The sequence below is a fragment of the Arachis stenosperma genome, chromosome 4 (assembly GCF_014773155.1).
Source record: "Arachis stenosperma cultivar V10309 chromosome 4, arast.V10309.gnm1.PFL2, whole genome shotgun sequence".
Classification (NCBI taxonomy): domain Eukaryota; kingdom Viridiplantae; phylum Streptophyta; class Magnoliopsida; order Fabales; family Fabaceae; genus Arachis; species Arachis stenosperma.
In genome coordinates this window covers 27059514-27068864 of record NC_080380.1, presented here as the reverse complement: position 1 = coordinate 27068864, position 9351 = coordinate 27059514, and positions in this window count along the sequence as shown.

The following is a 9351-nucleotide window of genomic DNA, read 5'->3' as shown; positions in this document are numbered from 1 at the left end:
GCCAAGGCTGGCCGGAGAATATTTACATACATATATACGTATCCCAAAAACTCCAAAATACATAGATAAAACCCTAACTCTCCTTAAGCCTCTAAGAGGAACAAATAAACAAGTTATTCGGAGAGAAAGTTAAGTACATATATATAAAATTGTACATCAAAGTAAAACCTAGAGACTACTCTGCTTCAGGAGTCCAGACGCCTTGCAAGGAGCCTCTCGACCTGCATTTGAAAATAACAACATAGTATGGGGTGAGAACCGGAGGTTCTCAGCATGGTAAAGGTGCCTCGCACATAATATATAAGGTCTTGGAAATACCAGAGACAATCCTAAAACGCCGACACTCAGATATGATATAATCTTAAAAGAATAAACTAAACCATAAATTTGGTTATAACTCTCTAAGGTATCCAAGTCACAAAATAACTCTAACTTTGCAGTTACTTTCTATCGCATTAAACTTTACCCTTTGCATTCACTTTCATGCCACACAACATTCTATATATTTCACCATTTACTCATAAATCATTGTTAACAAATACTTACCATTGGTCCAACCAATCACGACCTCTGACCCAAATAAACTCAACACGGCCTCCGACCCTAAATAGATTACCTTGGCCTTTGTCCCAAATCACAACAATACATCATCAAAGCCCAAACCCAAAATAGAATCACTCACACACACAAACAAATTCAAGACAAACACAGTTAAAGAACAATTATAGCAAGAAAATCATATAGCAAGTAAGCATAGATATTCAAATAGGCAAACCCAAGAAATTAAAATCTAAACAAGTCATACAGATGCATATGATGAATACCTGTCCTATGGCCATTGATATCAACTGTCGGTTATGTAGCCATCCCGACATGTTCTCAAGCTCAAAAATACACCATGAGGAGAATCCTCAAGCTGACATGGGGAAAAGAACGCCCCAAGCTCAATAATATTCATGGAACGAATCCCAAGATGACATAGAGAAAAGAGACAACACCCCAAGCTGATATGGAAAAAACAATACCCCAAACTCAATGTTATCCATGGGATGAATCTCAAGCTGACATGGGGAAACAACATCCCAAACTCAATAATAACCACGAAAAAAATCCCGTCTGACATGGGGCAACGCCCCAAACTCAAGTTATTCAATTATTTCTTACAATTTATCATTTTCATTCTCGATACTAATTCATGTCTCTTCTCATCATTCTCAATTTCACTTTACTCATTGATTATACATTTTATTATCCTTGATTAATTAATATCATCAATTCTCAATTTCTCGCATTACTCTCTTACTTGCCACATACATTTCATATTACTTGTAGAAAATCAATCATCCAATCCTTAGCATCAGAACTCACTCATACGTGCACCTCCATCTTATACAGTTTCTCATTTTTAACCTTTACTTTGTTCCCAAGTTATCTCTATTTCCTAGCTCCGACTTATAACTAGGCTTATCATTATGTTCTAGGGCTAAAAGGGTAAAAACAGAGGTTTGGATGTTCAAAATTGAGCTTTAAAACACAAAATACTTTTGCTGAAAATAGGGTAGTCACGTGTACGCGTGGGCCACGCGTATGCGTGGGCGTGCAAACTTAGCCCATTACGCGTATGCATAGGCTCGCTTGCACACGCATACACGCGAGGCAATAGCTACCTTATGCATATGAAGGTTTCATGTACGAAAATTACCCTGCCACGCGTACGCGTCGGCGTGAATTTTATCAAAATTTTGGCTAAGTTTGAAATCTGCAGATTTGCTATATTAAACACCAAACTTTCGATGCATATAACTTTTCCGTTTTAAATCATTTTTCCTCCGTTCATCGAACGGCGTAAATTTCACGAACCCAATTTTTAGTACAACACAAGTTTGAAACCATTTGGGAGTCCAGAAGTCAAGATGGCTCGCCGAAGTTTGGCTAAAAATCAATTTCACACAAAACTCAAAACCTCTATTTCCTTTAAAAACCAAACTCAAATCACACTTTCTATGCTCATCTTCAGCACAATAACATACCATTTCAAATACCAAACTTCCACATCTTATCTCAATCAATTATACTCCTATATGCACAATCTCATAATTAGAATTCATCCTTTAAATCAACAAAATTCATCACAAACACATCTTCATTCTCATACCTTATCAAACATAAAAAATTTATCATTCAACATTTTGTCACCAACATCAACAATAACCAAAACTCAACCTTATTCATCATGACTCATTAAAGCACTAAACAATTCTCATACTCATACATTCATTCTTATCTTAAGGTCGTCTAGCCTAAGTTTTCACAGGACATTAAATATTAAATACGAGAAACCTAAACCATACCTTGACCGATTTTGACGTATTTCCCGAGGCAACTCACCAAGGTCACACACACAGTCCCCACAAGTCCAAATTCAATAAAGCTTTAGCACCAATCTTTCAACAAGCCTCTAATGTGCTCAATCAACTTCAACATATACATATACAAGCCTAATTCACATGTATCACACTCAAATTTCAATACCCAAACTCATATAAGCTAGAATTTGTAGAATTTGAGAATCTTCACCTTATGTATATCTTGATTGAGCAAAGGCCCTCAAATTCCTCAAGTTAATTTGAGCCTAAACATCAAGACATCGAATTTTCAATAACCAAATACCCAATTTTTGAATTTCTAAGAGAAGGAGAGGCTGAGATGAGAGATGAGGTTTACCTATGAAATTGTTCCGATAAAATCGTAGAGCTCAACGCGACGGACGCGTGGTCGTAAATGGTGCGGCGATCGGAGCTCGGAGTGGAGAGTTATGGTGGGTTGAATTATGAGCAAGGGTTAGGTTTCATGGAACCATCCTTCCCTTCCCCCAATTCAGTTTTTCAGCGTGTTTCATTGTGGTAAGGGGAAGGAGGAGCTGAAGCTTATTGATTTAGTATGGTGGATTGGGCCTTGGGCCCAATACGGGCCCGGTTCATCTGGTTCGCTCTGTTCAATTCAATCTTGGGCCAAATCCTTTAAAATTGGTGTTAAAATTCTTGTTTTAATTTTCTCTATCTCATTAAACTATAATAATTTCATTTTCTAACCACTTTGATTAATAATTAATTTATTCGCTAACTATTTATTATTTTCTCGGGGTTTACAATAATGAAAGAATATTTTTTGAGATTTTGATACGTGTTTCAGATGTTCGTAATATGAAGAGATCAAATATTATTTAAAAATTAATAGTTTATTTTGATGTATTTTGATTTTTATTTATTTAGTTTCTAGACTGGGTTTTATGTTTGTAGGCTTTAGAATTTTCTTTGTTTTAATCTAGTAAGAAGTTATAAATATTTCATTAACTATTGTAGTCGTGGTATTGACTATTGAGTGATTAGAGGTGTCAAAGCACTTTTGGTTTCGTAATGAAACAATAGTGTAGACAAGTGAAGTTGAGTAAGTGCTTCTCTTATTGCACGAAGAATTGGGTAGAAGATTGGGGAGTCTCTTCGAGTCAATTTCTAAACTATAATGTGGATAAGTTAGGTTGAGGAGTCCATTTCTTATTGCATCAAGAAATTGGATAGAAAGTAGAGTGATTATCTCTGTATTCAATTTTAACCTATTTTTTTTATTTCTACTTCAATTTTAATGTATCATTCTTATTCAATTTCAATTCATGTCATTTTATTTATCTTTTTTTATTCATATCATTTAGTATCAGAACTCAAGTATTAGATTAATCCTTATTAATCTATATCTGTTCTTCTTGTATCTAAAAAAAAGTTAAGTATCTTTCACATCTTTTTTTATGTTCTTGTTTTTTTTGTTTGTATTTTATTATTATCTTGTCGTTCTTATTGATTTTATATTAAAAAAAATAAAAAACATACATTGCAAAAAAAAAGAAAAATATAAAAAATAAATTATCTTCTTTATATTTGTCTCTTTTCATATACTATTTTTCAACTACAAGATTCAATAATGAATCTTTTTTGAAAAGGAGGAGAATGATACGTACTTCAAAAGTTTGTGATACGAAGAGATCAAATATTATTTAAAAGTTATTATTTTATTTTGATTTTTATTTATTTAGTTTTTAAATTGACCTTTATGTTTGTGGGTTTTAGGATTTTCTTTGTTTTAACCTAATAAGAGGTTATAAATACATCTTTAACTATTATAGTCGTATTTGGATTGACGTTTGTTAAACTGAAGTTTAAGGATTGATGTTTGTTAAACTGAAGTTTAAATGAAAGTGATTTTGTAGAATTGATATGATTTTAGATAGAAGTGAGTTTATGCCAACATTATTTATATTTGACAATTCTATACTAAAATTGATTTTGATAAAATGAATATTGTTTGGATAATACTAGTTAAAATCACTTTTAGATAGATAATTAGTTAATTAATAAAAAAAATATAATATTAAATTATAATATTATTTTTTAAATATATTTAATATTTTTTATATTTCTTTTAGTATATTTTTTATATAGTATTTTTTATAGTACTCTTTTTTTAGTATGTTATAATTTTTTATTATTATAATACAAATTAATATTTATTTATTAAATTAAAAATAACATATAAAAATGGATAATTTTTTCAAAAAGTTATGGAGAAAAGCAATAATAACCAACGATAAAAGTAAATGCAGTTAAGTGAACACAGAAGTTACAATTTCTTATTTCAAGTGAACGCACTTTTGGGATGCAATATCATGTCTCCTTTTAGAGAAAAAAAAGTTACCAAATATCAAAGAACAACTTTTAAAGTAGTTAAATGCATTTTTATTCTCTACAACGTGTTTACGCCAAACACACCTCAGTCATTCTCTTGTTACACGAAAAATTGGATAAAAAGTTGAGAAGTTCTTTCGATCAATTTGCAAACTATGATATAGACAAGTTAGGTTAAGGAGTCTATTTCTTGTTACATCAAGAAATTGGATAGAAAGTAGAATAATTGTCTTTATATTCAATTTTAACATATTTTTTTTTATTTCTATTTCAATTTGAATGTATCTTTCTTATTCAATTTCAATTCATGTCAGTTTGTTAATCTTTTTTTCATATCAGATTTAATTCACATTAAATTTAAAATTAATTTTTAGTATAATTAAATGAGAGAAGATAATTATAAAAAAAATTATTTGTATCAATTAATTCCAGAGAACTAGTGATTCAGATTCTCTTATAAATACAAATATTATTATTTATATATTTTTATTTATTATCTATAATATTTTAACTATCTAACATTACTTATATTTAATATATAAGTATTTTTATTAGAATCAGAAATAGTTAGAAATTTGAATAGAAAAAAGGTAAAATGCAAACAAGAGTTAAAATATTAAAATAAAATATTATGTTTTCAAACCAAGCATACCCTTAACAATTTAGGATAGCCAAGCCAACATAGGAAACCAAATTAATGCTACTCTATTAATTGCATTACACCAACTACGAAATTCCTCCAGAAGTGAGAAGACATCAGGGGACACGATCAATGTGAAAATGACTTCTCTTAAGGAAAAAAAGAAAAAAAAAGAAAAAAACTGTTGTAAAACAAATAAAAGATATAAAATAGAGATGTATAAATAGAAGACTCTATTATTAATATAATTAGCTCAATAATTATTATATATATAATAATATTATATGTTGTATTGTGTATATATATATAAAGATAAGAAAAAGTATTAAAAATAAAGAGAGAGATATTTGCATTTGATACTATCTCAATATAATAAAGATGGTCAATATTGCTATTAATATTATATGTAAAGAGTAATAGAAAATAGAATTTAAAATACTTATAAAATAAAAGAAGAGGAAGAATTGTAATAGTAATATAAGGAGAAGGGTATTTGATTGCATAAAAGATGATTGATTTATTTGTATGAAAAGGAAGGAAGAATAATATTTTGTTATATTGTTATTGTTGTGTCCGGATGGATGCAATGCATCCCCTATTTATACACAAAAATATCACCCTTTTTCAACCTTTATTAAATACATTCTCTCTTGAGAATGTGAGCTTCACATGGAGAAATGGGCATCCACGTCCATGCTTATCACAACACTCCCCCTTGGATGACCATTTTAGGATTATTGCCTCGTTAAAACCTTACTAAAGAAAAAACCATTGGGAAAAAACCTTAGTGAAGGAAAAAGAGTACAATATCCTTTAATGATGGGGCTGCCTCATTAAAAACCTTGTCAAGAAAAACCCAATGGAAAAAAACCTGACCAAGGAAAAAAGAGTACAGTCTCCCCCTCTTGTCGACATCAGTTGATGTCTCGAAATCGGCGCATCCCAATTTCATGTACCAATCTTTCAAAGGAAGATTTTGGGAGTGACTTTGTGAACAAATCTGCCAGATTGTCACTTGAGCGGATCTGTTGGACATCAATTGTCCCTTGATTTTGAAGATCATGAGTGAAGAAGAATTTGGGAGAAATATGCTTTGTTCTATCGCCTTTGATGTATCCACCCTTAAGTTGAGCAATGCATGCTGTATTATCTTCAAACAGTACAGTTGGAGCTATCTTATGATCAATCAGTCCACATGATGACATAATATATTGAATCAGACTCCTCAGCCAAAAACACTCACGACTAGCTTCATGAATCGCCAGTATTTCAGCATGATTAGAGGATGTTGCAGCAATTGTCTGTTTCGTGGATCTCCAAGATATAGCTGTACCACCATTTGTGAACAGGTATCCTGTTTGAGATCTCCCTTTATGTGGATCAGACAAGTATCCGGCATCTGCATAGCCAACTAGTTGTGACTTGGATCCATAGGGATAAAACAATCCCATATCAACCGTTCCATGAAGATATCGAAAAATTTGTTTGATTCCACTCCAATGTCTTCTGGTTGGAGAGGAACTATACCTTGCTAATAAATTCACCGCGAATGATATGTCAGGTCGCGTATTATTAGCAAGATACATTAGCGCTCCAATGGCACTAAGATATGGTACTTCAGGACCAAGGATATCTTCATTTTCTTCTTTAGGACGGAATTGATCCTTTTTCACATCCAAAGATCTTACGATCATTGGTGTACTTAATGGATGTGACTTATCCATATAAAATCTTTTCAAGATCCTTTCTGTGTATGTTGTTTGATGAATAAAGATCCCACCTTTTATATGCTCGATCTGCAAGCCGAGACAAAACTTAGTTTTTCCAAGATCTTTCATCTCAAACTCTTCTTTTAGAGTTTTTATAATTGTTGGAATCTCTTCAGGAGTCCCAATGATATTTAAATCATCAACGTACACAGCAATTATAATGAACCCAGATGCAGATTTCTTTATGAAAACACATGGGCAGATATCATCATTCTTGAATCCGTTTTTGGCCAGATACTCAGTAAGACGATTATACCACATTCGTCCAGATTGCTTTAGACCATATAAAGATCTTTGCAATTTGACTGAGTACAACCCTTGCGAATATTCATTGGATGGTTTAGATATCTTTAGTCCTTCAGGGACTTTCATATAGATATCCCGATCTAATAAGCCGTACAAATAGGCTGTTACCACATCCATTAAATGCATATGCAGTTTATGATATGCAGATAAACTGACCAAATAACGTAATGTTATCGCATCCACTACGGGGAAATACGTTTCTTCGTAATCTATACCAGGCCTTTGTGAAAAACCTTGTGCCACAAGTCGGGCTTTATAGCGCACAACTTCATTTTTCTCATTTCGTTTTCTCACAAATACCCACTTATATCCAACAGGTTTTACATCTTCAGGTGTACGGACTACAGGTCCAAAGACTTCACGTTTTGCAAGTGAGTCTAATTCAGCCTTCATGGCTGCTTCCCATTTTGGCCAATCATTTCTTTGTCGACATTCTTCAACTGATCTTGGCTCAAGATCCTTACTTTCATGCATGATATCTAATGCCACATTATATGCAAATATTTCATTGACAATTGTCTTATTTCGGTCCCATTTTTCTCCTGTAAAGACATAATTTATTGAGATCTCATCATTTTCATAATTTTCAGGTACCTGAACGTCTTTTGGCGTTATATCAGAATTTTGGACAACTGCCGGTGTCTTTACTATGTCTTTTTCAACAGGAATCGTATTTACCTCTTTTCTCTTTCGAGGATTTTTATCTTTGGAACCGATAGGCCTGCCACGCTTCTGGCGTGTATTTGCTTCTGTGGCTATTTGTCCTACTGGGACATCAATTCGAATTGGGGCATTTTCTGCCCTGCCACGCTTCTGGCGTGAATTTGCTTCAGTGGCTACTTGTCCTACTGGGACGTCAATTCGAATTGAGGCATTTTCCGCTGGTATATAAGATTTGGTTATCCTCTTTGTATCGGAAAATGCATCAGGCAATTCATTTGCTATTCTTTGCAAATGTATAATCTTTTGAACTTCTAGTTCACATTGCCCTGATCGAGGATCTAAATGCATCAACGATGATGCATTCCAATTAAGTTCCTTTTCAGGAAGCTTATTCTCTCCCCCTAATGTTGGAAATTTTGATTCATCAAAATGACAATCCGCAAACCGGGCTTTAAACACATCACCAGTTTGTATCTCAAGATACCTCACTATAGAGGGAGAATCATATCCAACATATATCCCCAATTTTCTTTGGGGTCCCATTTTGGTGCGATTAGGTGGTGCAATGGGAACATATATTGCACACCCAAATATTCTTAAATGGGAAACATTTGGCTGCTGGCCAAAAGCTAATTGTATAGGAGAGAATTGATGATAACTCATTGGCCTCAAACGAATAAGTGCTGCAGCATGTAAAATAGCATGTCCCCAAACCGAGGTTGGGAGATTTGTTCTCATAAGCAAGGGTCTAGCAATTAATTGGAGGCGCTTAATAAGTGATTCTGCTAACCCATTTTGTGTGTGAACATAAGCTACTGGATGTTCAACACTTATTCCATTAGCCATACAATAAGCATCAAAAGCTTGGGAAGTAAATTCACCAGCATTATCAAGACGAATTGCTTTAATTGGATTTTCTGGAAATTGTGCTTTTAATCGAATAATTTGAGCCAGTAATCTCGCAAACGTCAGGTTGCGAGAAGATAATAAGTACACATGTGACCATCTCGAGGATGCGTCTATCAGGACCATAAAATATCTAAATGATCCACATGGTGGATGAATAGGTCCACATATATCACCTTGAATCCTTTCTAGGAATCCAGGGGACTCAAATCCAATCTTTACTGGTGATGGCCTTAAAATTAACTTTCCTTGAGAACATGCAGCACAACAAAATTCACTAGTTTTAAGAATCTTCTGGTTCTTTAGTGAATGCCCATGAGAATTTTCAATA